A 12194-nucleotide genomic window follows, 5' to 3' on the forward strand; every position below is an offset into this window, starting at 1 on the left:
GCTACACCAGCTTCCAAGGCCAGGATTTGGGTTGTGGATGCAGGGTCCCGACTCCAGGCCTTAGCCCGGCTGTCACTCTCCCACCGAACACACCTCTCAGAATTTGAAATGAAGCGCAAGCTCCTTTTCAGCCTCTGCGTTCTGTGATCACTGACCCTCTACCAGGGCCACTCAGATAACTGGGCAGGGGTCGCTGCACCTCTGTGTATTAATTACCTGACAGTCTGGGGAACCTTTTCCTCCGTGTCAGTAACGACTAGAGACCTCAACAATGGGACTTCATTTTAAGTCAGAGATGTCTTGCTCCCGACCTAGTCATCCTGGCCTCCAAATAAGATATAAATCCTGCCCGAGTTTTTAGCATATCCAAGGAATTAACCAGTAGGAGCCAGAGAGACAGTTCTCTGGCTCTCAACCAGAGCTGAAGGCTTGGGTGAAAGTTTTGGCCTTAGAGATGCCAAGAGCATTTAAACATCTCCAGCTTGGCCTTGGAATACAGAAGGGTTCCAGAAGTTTCTCTCTCTCTTTTTCTTACTTGCAAATTATCATACTGTCCTTTATTAGGACATATAAGAACTAATGCAAATGTGATGAGGAATAGCTGTCAAGTTTGTAAAAGCAATATTTTAACTCGCTGCTATTCTCTTTTTGGATTTTCTTTTTTTCTTTTCTTTCTGAACTTTTAATTTTGTATTGGGGTAGAGCCAATGAGGTGTGAAGGACTGGGAAGCCTGGTGTGCTACAAGTCCACGGGGTCGCAAACAGTCGGACAGGACTGAGCAACTGAACAAGAACCGATGAACACTGCTGTGACAGTCTCAGGTGAACAACAATGGGACTCAGCTATACAGATACACTTTCTTTCTTTTTAAATTTGTATTTCTGTTTTAGGGGAAGAAGAGAGAGAGAGGGCGGCAGGGACACACACAGACATAGAAAGAGGGAATGTTTGGAATTATGAGAGAGCTTTTCCTAAGAGTTGCTTTTGCTGGCGCCCAGGCCTCAGTACGTTTCATCTCCAAGCCAAATACTAAAGAAATCCTTCTGGCGGGACGCTTGGGAGGGCAGACAGGAGCGGCCTTCCCGATCTAGGAACCAACCTGTCCCTTGCGTCTCCTCCGGACGCCCTGTCCTCCTTTCGCTTGGGAAAGGGAAACTTCGGGCCCCAGGACGGAGAGGGAGAGAGTGACAGCCCAGGGCTCCCCCTGTAAGGTCCTTTTTGGCGATGGTTTCCCCTCCCCTTCCCCCGAGGTGGGGGGTTTTCACCTACCGCCGCCCCCTCCCTTTCCCCTTACCCCGGTTCCAAATACGGAAGCTGGACGTGCTTCGCTGCGGCTCCAGGCCTCGCCTAGCGCGGTACCTGAGAAGACGCTTGCGGCCCCGGATTACGGGTGGAGGGCGCCCGGGGCTGCGATCTGGGGCCCCCAGTGCCCGCAGCGGCCGGCGGGGAAGCACAGGGGTCCCGCACGGGCTGTTCCGCCCCGGGCCTCGGTGGCGACAAGGTCCTGCCAAGCACTGGCTCCCCGCGCGGGTTACCTGCCTTTCCTCTGCGGCGGCCGGGGCGGGGCGAGTCGGCTTCCCGGGTGGAAGGGCGGCCGGCCTTGCCGCGGAACTCACAAATTCTCCCCCAAACTAAGATCGCGGGGATTGAGTTAGGAGCCCCTCACCGCGTACCCCCACCCCCCCAGCCCACCCCCACCCCCACCCCCCCACCCCCCACCACGTCCGATGTGTCTTTTTGCAGCCTGGATTCCTAACTCCCGCCCTGCTCCGGTGGAAAAGGATTAATTGGGGGGGGGGGGATAGTAATGACCTTGGGAGGGGACACTAAACAGGAAAGAACCGCGTAGCACTCTCTGTCTCTCAATGGGGTGGAAAAAGCCATTGCAAGGGAGAGAGCCTCCTGGGAGAAAAACCGGGCTCAGAGGGAAACAGGCTGAGCCCGGCGAGATTTTCTGCGCGCAAAGGGAGGGTGGAGTGGAGGGAGCCATCTCGTCTCCCACCGCTGGGGTGTGTTTTTACATGTTTTCTCAGCAGCAAGTTCTATAAACAGGTCAGCCCTATGCTGCCAGGGATCTCTGGCTACCAGTGTAGCCGCCTCTCTTTCTCACTCGCCCCCTCTGCAAGTCAAACGCGCAGGGGATGCGGGTGGGAGTCCGGGCGGGGGGAGGGGCACCACCTTCCACTTCGGACTTGGAGGGTATATCTGCTTTTGAAATAGCTTCTCTTGTCTTCAGAGGGTAAAATATGAGTTCCCGCATGTCTGAGTCTGGTCTTCTGGTACCTCAAGCAGAATTTGGGGAGGGAAGGGCGGCTGTTCTAATTACCTCTGAGCTGAGCGGGGGTGGGGCGGAGGATTCTGTCTTTTCAGTCCGGTCCTGCTGGGGTGCCCCGCCGTATTATTAAACCCAGACGCTCCGTCCAGAAGTTGGGGCCATGCGGAAAAGATTTACAATTAAGCCAATTGGGGCCGAATACAACCATCCAAAGTTTGCAGGTGTAAATAATGCCTTGTTTTTTTTTTTCTTGACATTCCAAACGACTTTATTTCAAAACCCACCCCCCTTCCACCCTACCCACCCACGGCTGGACTCTAGTTCTTTTGGGGGAGAGGGGGAGAGAGTGTAAGCAGAGTTAGGATTTTTCTATTAAACAAGTTAAAATATGATGTTGCACTCACTTTTATGTCCGTGTATTAATGTCGTGGATAACCAGGACAGGCTCCTCTATTTCATTCCTCTGTCTAGAATTGAGAACTGTTGGAGTCAATGAAAGGCCTTTTGAAAGTGGGTTATGAATTCTTTTTTTAAAAAGGAATGGAACAGATTTTTATATAACAGATATTGGTGTTGGATTATTTTACAGATTTGTTCTTTTTTTTAGTTGCAGAAATTTGAGTGAGAGAGGATAAGAAAAAAAAAATTGCCTTTAGTTGGCATATCAGAATACTGCCCCAAACTGCATCTGGGGAAGAGGTGGTCTTTCAGACAGCAGAGCCAGATGCTTTCTAGAGCTTCAGTTTAGATCTTCCTAATATTTGGAGAAGGAAATGACAACCCACTCCAGTACTCTTACCTGGGAAATCCCATGAACAGAGGAGCCTGGTGGGATACAGTCCATGGCATCGAAAAGAGTAGGACATGACTTAGCGATTGAACAAGAACAGCGTTTGGAGAGCTAGTTAAACGATGTATGGGCCCAACTTCAAGGCTATACTCCATTGCATTATTTAAACATAATAAATATGTGTGTGTGCTTCTAGGATGTTCTGTGTGGGTACAAGTGTGTATATGTGGACTTCCAAGTAGCCCCAGATAGGAAATGAAATCTTGGATTTAAAGATGCTTTGCAATCACACCTCACGGGCAGACTCCCATTTGATCAATATAGACAGAGTTAAATTTGTTTTGCTGCTACGCAGTTACTCCTTTTCTCTTGGAGCAATAGGCTGTTACAGATTACCAGGAAATTGGAGAATGCGTCCCCCACCCCAACTGTTGTTCAGTGTTTTCAGTCTTGCACTAACCCACTCAATAATATATGTAATGTGTGTGTACACAGGCACTTTTCCAAAAAATTAGCGATAACATTTCAGCTGTATGAAAAGTGATGTTTTTCTCCCTCTGTAAGCAGCACTCGGTCTGTGACTGAGTTGCCACTCTGGAGACCTATTCCCCGGGGATTGACACCCACAAAGATCTAGAAGTAGGAGGCTTTCCAGCCCCGGTTGCATGCAAAGGCAGGGAATCAAGGCGCCTGACTCCCGCCAGTATAAGGTCATAGGAAGGCAGGACTTAACATGTCCGCAACAAAAAGAGAGAAAGCGTCAACCCAGCCTGGGGTGAAACCCCTGAACCGGCACAGGAAAAGTTTCTAAGCAGTGGTGGAGCAAACACTATTTTTCGCCTCTTCTTTCCTTTCTTTTTTTTTTTCCCTCCTTGAAAGAACTTCCCTGTCCAGTGCCTATGTTGGGCATAAGTAAAGAGGGGCGGTGTGTGTGTGGGGGGTGATTATTGCACGCTGGGTGAACCCGAATCAGCCTTAAGCAATCGCGGAGTATGTGAGGAGGGTAGAAGATAGACGTTTCCTAATTTGGAGTGAGAGGGGGTGGATGGAGGAAGGGACCGACTCCAGCTTGGAAACCTCCTCTTGGAAACCTCCTCGATCCTTGCAGCTGGAGGGACTGGCCAGGAACCTCTGCTCAGGGTGCCCTTGCCAACTCGCCGCTGGATGGCGCTGGGGGGAGATGAGGCTGGCAGGCACTCGTCCTCCTGTGCCCCTGCAAGGCCTGAGCAAACCTCCGCCAACTCGTGGGGTTGGGACCGTGGTTTTGAGCCAGCGCAGTGGCAGTCCTGATGCACCAGGAGGCGGGAGCTGTTTCTGGAGTCGGGGGCGGGAGAGGGTTACCCAGAGTCAACGCTGGACAAAGAGTATGGGCAAGAATGGGGATGTGGGAAAAGATGGTTCTCAGAGCCAACTAGTGCCTCATTTCTTGGGTGTCACCTGTTTACCTAGAAAGGTGTGTGGAGGTATGTGTGTGTATAGATGGGGGGAATGGTCTGGACAGGATGTCAGCTAGATAGGTATGGAGATTTGCAAAGGTTACAGGCTTTGCAGAACCTCATTGTCCAGTGTCACTTTTTGCAAAGGCCAATCTAATGGTCCCCCTCCCCCCTCTGCACCTCTCCCCCCCCCCCCGCCCGCCCGCCTGCCCGCCTGCCCGCCTGCCCAGGTATGCTCCATCTAATTGGAGTGGCTGGCCTTCCCGGCTGAAATTGTATCTGGGATTGAGAATTTCAGGGCTGGGGTGCACTCCGATCTCAGGCTCCCTGGGGACTGGGCACTGCACGTTGCCAGACTGATCTGAGTCCTCATTTGGGAGTGTCTGTCTAAAGGCACTTACAACCTCAGGATGGCTGTTCCGCAGCCAAAGGAAGAACTGTGGACTACAATTTGGAGAAGAATAAATTCATGTCGAACTTACAGAGCACTTACTATTGCACCAGGCACTGCGTTAGATGCTGCGATCTTGTCAAAAGTTACTTACAGAGCTAGGAAAAAAAAATTAACCTTAACCAAAGAAATTAATCAGTCTGGGTGTGTGTTTCTGTGGGAGTCACTCAATCGTGTCTGACTCTTTTAGACCCCCTTTACAAACTGTAGCCTACCAGGCTCCTCTGTCCATGGAGTTCTCCAGGCAAGAATACTGGAATGGGTTGCCATTCCTTCTCCAGGGGATCTTCCTGACCCAGGGATTGAACCTGGGTCTCCTGCACTGCATGCAGATTCTTCATCCTCTGAGCCACCAGGGAAGCCCAATCACTCTGGGTAAGAGTGTCTAATATCAGTTCTCCACCTTGAAAGCTCCTGGAGGGATAAGACTCCTCACATCTCTAGCTCTGTTTGGGAGGTGCTCAATAAATCATCTTTCAATACAGGAATGAGAATGAATGAAGAAAGGGAAAGAAGTCGAACTAGAGGTGATTTTCTTGCATATGAAAAATAAGTGACCACTTCAAAGAGCACTTTAAAAAAAAGCATCGAATTTGTAATCTGTTCGCCCAAACAGATCTTGACATGAGACAGTGAAAAGATGGTAGTGGGAAGAGAAATTTGGTGTAATGGATAGAAACATCCACTTGGTCATTCCACAAAATACTGACCGAGACTTCTCTGCTGAGCACCGGAGACACGGGTGAAAAGATGGGTCTTCGCCAGCTTGATGCTTATGGTCCTGAGTTTTGGTCACTGACTGAGTTTTGGTGGTTTAAATATATATATATATATATATATAGAGAGAGAGAGAGAGAGAGAGATCATTCCCATTTTAAAGATCAGGAAAGTTGAGGCCCAGGAGAGATGGTGTCCGGAGAGGACTCAAGGTCTTAAAGCAGGAAGGCTGAACTAAAGTCGGCCCTCAGCTCTTCTGTGCTCTAGGGCAGCAGAAGGCTGGGTGATTTTTGCTCCTGGGGAGTGTGGGGGCCCTGGGAACTCCGGCGGTGCTGACGAAGTCACCTCGGACTGGCTGCTTGGGGGGAAGGCAGAAGTTTATACCCTGATGAGGTTGCAAAGACCACCCCAGCTCTGCTTGTCCTACCTCCAACCTTGGGGCTATAATGAGGGATCTAACCTCCCAACTCTCCCATCCGCTGTTTCCTGTTCAGCGCGTTCACCTAGCCTTGGACGGAGAACTCTGGTGCCTTTTACAGACCAGAATTTGTGGGACAGAAAGCTAGGCAGTCTCGTCCAAGGTCGCCTTGCTAAAGGATGACAGCAAAGAAGACTCTACGACGACCCCCCCCACCAGGGTTTTAGGAGTCTGTCCAAACCCCTCTCCTCACTAGTACCCCAATGCCCTGTGCAGTCGGGGCACCTGCGGTGGGTTCATCAAGTGTTGGTTGATTGAATAAACTTAATTCTTATTTGGTTCCTTTGTTTTTAAAATTGCACAAACCAAAAAAATGGATCAGTGATCGAATAAAGGGGAATGGGTTGAGAAGCTCATTCCCCCAACTGGCTGCCTGGCGGTGGGACAGTCTTGGGTCACCGGCGCGCCCTCGCAAGGGCAAGGCCACTTCCAACCGGCTTTGCAAAGACGGTTGTGATTTCCTTCGGTCTATATTTTCGTCCTAGACTTCGTTGGGGTGATCGATGGAGGAGACAAGCTGACCCACCGTGAGGTCAATACAATCGATGCAGTCCTCCATGGACGACCTCTCGGAAACCGCTCGAGTGGCAGCGTGCTGGATTCCATCCGAAAGCTTTCGGGATTTCGGGTTTCTCACTCCACGCTGAAGTTACCGCACTGGAAGGAGGATGGGGGTAGGTGGGCGGGAAGAAGCCTCCGTCCTCACTGGAGGGAGCCTCTGGGAACACCGGGTCGGGAGAGTGTCTCTGCTCCCAGCCAGCCGGCCACGCGCTCAGGAAAGTCTGGTAAATTTCGTTCCGGAGCTTCCTGGCCTTGGAATCAGACACCCGTCAACTTTTTCCAGCGGGTCGGCTGTCCTTAGCCCTCGGTTACTCATCTGAGAAATGGGTTTGTTACGAAATACTGTTTTTTGGAGAGAATGTCTGTGAAATCCCCTTGGAGAATGATAATGTTCTAAGTCCTTTCCCATACATCGGCTCACCAAATACAACAATCCGAGGAGGAGGGCGTCTTTCACCGACCTCCATTTCCCAGATGAGGAAACTGAGGCACGCAGAGAAATACAGAGTTGACGGAGCTTGGACGGCCAGTGAGCCCCTCCTGGAGCTGAGATTCAACCTGAGGAGGGTCTAACTCCTTGTCTGGCCTTTAACGACAAGGTGATAGGTGCTGCGTGCGCGTGCGCACACACACACACACACACACACACACACACATAGTAGGTACACAAGGGCGATCTTTTTCTTTGCCCTTTAGGGAGCACACACTCCATGGAATACTTTCCCAAGCACATCTGTAAATTGCTTTGATCCCTAGGTCTCTTTCTTCTGGAAACAAATGCAATGGTGGTGGTGGTGGACAGGGTGATGTTCAAATCTGACAAATCTTAAACTCGGAAATCCAGAGCTTTCAAGGCAATTTTTTTTTTTGTACGAAGGAAGGAGGGGGACGTGTGTGTATGTAGAATCAATATGGGCCAGACAGCCCTTCACAAAGGGACTCCAGGCGGGCGCCTCGGCCGCACGGCCCCGCCCCACCGCCTGCGGCGAATTAATTGGGCCCTGAAAGAAGGGGCAACGTAGCTTCCAGTTAATTAGTCAAGAAATGAATCAAGCCCCAGCGGCCTGGCAAAGGCCCCTGGGGCGCGGGTTTTGTGCAAGCCAAATTGGTCGGTGGGGCGCTCCCCTTTGGGTCGGGTGGGGCTCGGCGGGGAGCAAGGCTTGGGCGCCTCTGGCTGCCCCGCGCCCGGCGCCCTGCACCCCGCGCCCCAGAGCGGGCTCCCGCGCTCCCTCGGGCTCTCGCTTTCGCCGCCTGTTTCCTTTTTTCTGACTCCCTCCGTCCGCCTCTCCTTTCCCTTTTCGTCTTTGCCGCAGCCCCTTCTCCCAGAAGTTAGCTCGCGGTTTCCCATCCCGTCTCCCAGCTGCGTCTGGCTCCAAGCTCTCCGTTTGGGGCATCTTCCTGTAAAGCCCCTGCCTCCGTCTATCACATCTGGGGCTGGGTAGTCTGGGAACGGCGCGGGGGATGTGGAGAAGCCCTGACTTAGGGGTCACAGGGTGGAAATGAGCCCTGGCTTTGGAGCCCTGAGGCCTGCTGTGTGTTCCTAGGTACACAACTCTTCATCCTTGGGTCGCCTAGGACCCGGGTTCCCCGCTGTGGTTAGGAGAACCCTCTGAGATAATGCAGGGCTTTGAAAGGGTTCGATGACCCATGACCCGTGTCCCCAGGCGATGAGGACTTAGAATTGAGGCACACCTGCCACACATAAGCAACTGTTGAGCGCCAGAGTTGTGCTTTCCTTATTTTGTTCCTCCACTCCTCCTCCAGTCACTCTGGGTAACTCAGGCAGTCAAGATCCCGGGTGTTTTCCGTCAAAGCAGCTCTGCTGGAGTGGAGGGAGGGGAGACACAAATCGTTAAACTCAGTTATTTCAAGGTCTTTTTGTGCCACGTACCAGCGGTCTCTCCTGAACTAAAGGGACGGAACTGGGGGCTCGGAGATGTGGACTGAACCTCCTGGAGTCACACAGCAAAGGGGAAGCAAGGCTGAGACTTTCACCCTCAACTAGGCGTTCTGGGCTTTGATTCCGTGCTGCCCTTTGAGCCCGCGAAGAGCTCAGGGGATCATCAGAGGTCCTGCTGGCCTGGCCTGGGCTCCGAACATTTATGTACAGGAAGAGGTTCGCCGGAATCACCTTGCCTCCTCCAGCTTGGAGCTAAGGCCCGAATCTCTCTCCAACTCTGCATTTCTTTCCCGTCTTTCTTTGTCTTTCGAGCTCCGTCTCTACTTTGGCCTCCCACCCTCCAGTCTTTCTCTCTCTCCCTCGACCCGCCTTCGAATGCAGAGGGCTGAGGTCAGAATCTCTCCCACTTCCTTCCAATTATCCAGGTAGCTGCTCACATCTCGCGGCTTGGAGCGGGGTTGACACCCATCTGCCGCCAACCGCCAGGATCGGAGCCACAGACACAGACCCGCAGACTCGATTCGATTCCATGCCCTCCCGTCTCTGCCGCTCGCCCCCCACCCCCAACTCTGCCCAAGCAGCATCCACCCGGTCCTAGGAGAGACCCCAGCGGATGATTCGAGGAACGCCTCAGTTCCACACAGGAGCGCGGAACCGCGTTTTTTCCTTTCTTCCTTTGCTTGCTTGACCGACTTTAGCTTCGCTCAAGGCCCCGAGGCGCCTGCGCCGCGCTTCGCTTTCCTTCCTGCCTCTCGAGGCAAGCAGGGGACTGCGGTTTCCGCTCGCCACGTCCCTGCCAGGCGCGCACGCAGGAGCTTGGCGAGCTTGACGCGCGCGGCGCACATTGCTTTGATCCTCAGTTTCCCCGCCGCTTTCGGATCTGACAAGCGCCAGACGAAACGGTTGGGACGGGAGGCTTGGCCAGCGGATTGGGTGGTGGCAGGCACCGCAGCTGGTGTGTATGGAGTGGAGTTAAGCCTGGAATCACGGCCGCCGCGCCTTGCCTGTTCCTCCTCTCCGCGGACTATTACCCACCTCCACGACCCCAGTCTCCCTCAAGTGCCACCAGCAGTCTGGTGGAGCTCAGTTGGCGGCATAGGGATGCTGGCTACCTCAAGGAGAAGGCGAGCCAGTAGGTGCGGGCAGGGCAGGTTCCCTGCAGTTGCCGGCTCCACAGTCATTGCTGGTGGTCTTGGGTACATAGGCGGCCTCGATCCATCAAAGTGTTGGCACGCACCTCCTACTGAGCTTTAAAAGGGGGCCTGTTAGAGCCTTGGAACTTTGGAAGAATTTCCTAACTCTTCTGAGCTTCAGTTGCCTCCTCTGAAAAATGGGGACGATAGGTCCTGCCGCGGAGGACCAAGGCAAGGAGTAAATGAGACCTCTTGTGTACATCACTCAATCTAACCCCTGGCACATAGTAAGTGCTCATTAAGCATTAGCTGTTTGGGCAACCTAATCTCCCTGTCTCTATATATCATAAGGCTATTTTGATAAAATAGATACACTTAGTATGTACTTAGTATATATGCATTTACTAAATGTATAGACTCAGTGCATACTTAGTATATAACGTGGGTGTATGCTCAGTCACTTCAGTACTGTCAAACTCTTTGCCACGCCATGGAGTGTAGCCTGTCAGGCTCCTCTGTACTTGGGATTTTTCCAGCAAGGGTACTGGAGTGGATTGCCATGCCCTCCTCCTCAGAATCTTCCCAAACCAGGGATCGAACCCGTCTCCTGCGTTGCAGGCAGATTCTTTACTACTGAGACACCAGGGAAGCCCAATATTTCACATATACACTAAAAATATATACTATGTATGTTTAGAGTATCCTTAAGACGTAGTCTTTTTTTTCTTAGACCACTACCTAGCATATATTAGGCCCTTTCCCTATTAGCATTGCTTTTACCCAGTTCTTTAAAAAAATTTTTTTTTGGCCACACGACATGGCATGCATAACCTTAGTTCCTCCATCAGGGGTCCAATCCGTGCTCCCTGCTTTGGGAGTGTGGAGTCTTAACCACTGGACCGTCAGGGAAGTCCCTCCTACCTAGTTCTGTTTCCATCTCAGCCTGAAGCCCCATTCCTTGTCCTCTCCCAAGTTGATCCTATAGTGATCAAGCCTCCCACCTCAGGCTTCATGCCGCTGCAGGCTACTTTCCGGAGTCCCGGGATCTCAGAACTGCAAGTACTCCAGAAAGTGTGCTCCCTTCTTGCCCTTGCACGGGAGTTCAGGCCCCAGAGGGACTTGGAGACCAGGTTCCAATGCCTTTTCAGCCCCGGCCATCTCCATCTCCTGACAGGAGAAAAAGTGTCTCTATCTATCTCTTGGGATCTATTGAGGGAAAAGCACTTGTGGAAAATAAAGGAATATGGTTGGGTGCCTGGAGCATCCTTGGGCAGAGCCCCCAGGGCCGAGAGCTCTGTAAATGAGGAGGGGCCTATGTGTGACCTGGGATGCGAGGAATGTCGGGCCCCTGGGAGGGTTCCTGGATGCCTCCTGGCTCTCAGCACAGCTGTGTGTGGCTGATGACAATACTCTCAGGCCCAGACTGCAGCTGCCCAATTGCTGGTCAGCAGCAGGAGCCTCAGTCCCCTTCCTCGGTCCTCTAGGGCATACTGAGACTGCTTCTTTTCAGCCTGAGAGTGAATGGCGTGGTGGGGAAGAGAGAGATGAGAAAGGAGAGATGGCAAGATGGAGAAGGAGGATGACCGGGAGTGTGGGGAGAAGCGAGTGAGAGCAAGAGAGAGAAGGGACGCTTGGGGAGAAGGGGGGAAGGAGAAAACAGAGGGAAACAGACACCCACCTGGAGATGGACAGAAGCCCTTCACACCTGGAGAGACTGGGAGAGGCAGAGAGAGAAAAACTCAGGAGACAAAGAGAGAAGCAACTAAGAAGCGCAGAGAGGGGACAGAAGAAGGAAGGAGCTTGGAAAGGAATGTCCCAAAGGAGATGGAAGCAAGCTGGTAGGGAAATGACAGCCCAGGGAGGCCTGGGCAGCCCAGCAACACCCCCGGCCTGCCCTCCTGACATATTACTTAACTTGCCAGGAGATTATCTAGTACAGTATAAATGCCTCCATTAAATCATGATTGAACTCCTCCAACCAAACAATTCCCGAAGTAGCCTCCAGCCCTAGGGGAATATGGTTTTCAAAACCCCTCAAAGCATCAGATACCAGCAATTTAGGAGATAAATTATCATTCACTAGGGGTTTCCAGGGGCCCCCTTACAAGGCCTTTGGGGTCGGGGTGGGTGAGTGTGTGGCTAAGAGCCTCCCAGTGAGCCCAGGAAAAGATGCCGCGTTTCTCTCTTGGCCTTCGGATTTGCCTGGAAGCCTCTCTCCTCCCCCAGTGCACAGCCCCTCAAACCCACAAGGAAGGTTGGGCTGGTAGGGTCCAAAGTTGGCCCAGAAGAGGAAACATTCTGCCGGAGTCCTCCAGATTCCCAGAGTGCACTGGGCGAGATGGAGGGGGTCTGTGCACGCAGTTTCTTAGCTGCTCCCTCTGGAGAGGGGTGGATGGAGTGGTGATGGAGGATGCCCCCAGCGACACCTGGGAAAGCAGACTTTCGTCCAACC

The sequence above is a fragment of the Giraffa tippelskirchi genome, chromosome 11 (genome assembly GCF_054371585.1).
Source record: "Giraffa tippelskirchi isolate mGirTip1 chromosome 11, T2T-mGirTip1v1.2.pri, whole genome shotgun sequence".
Lineage (NCBI taxonomy): Eukaryota > Metazoa > Chordata > Mammalia > Artiodactyla > Giraffidae > Giraffa > Giraffa tippelskirchi.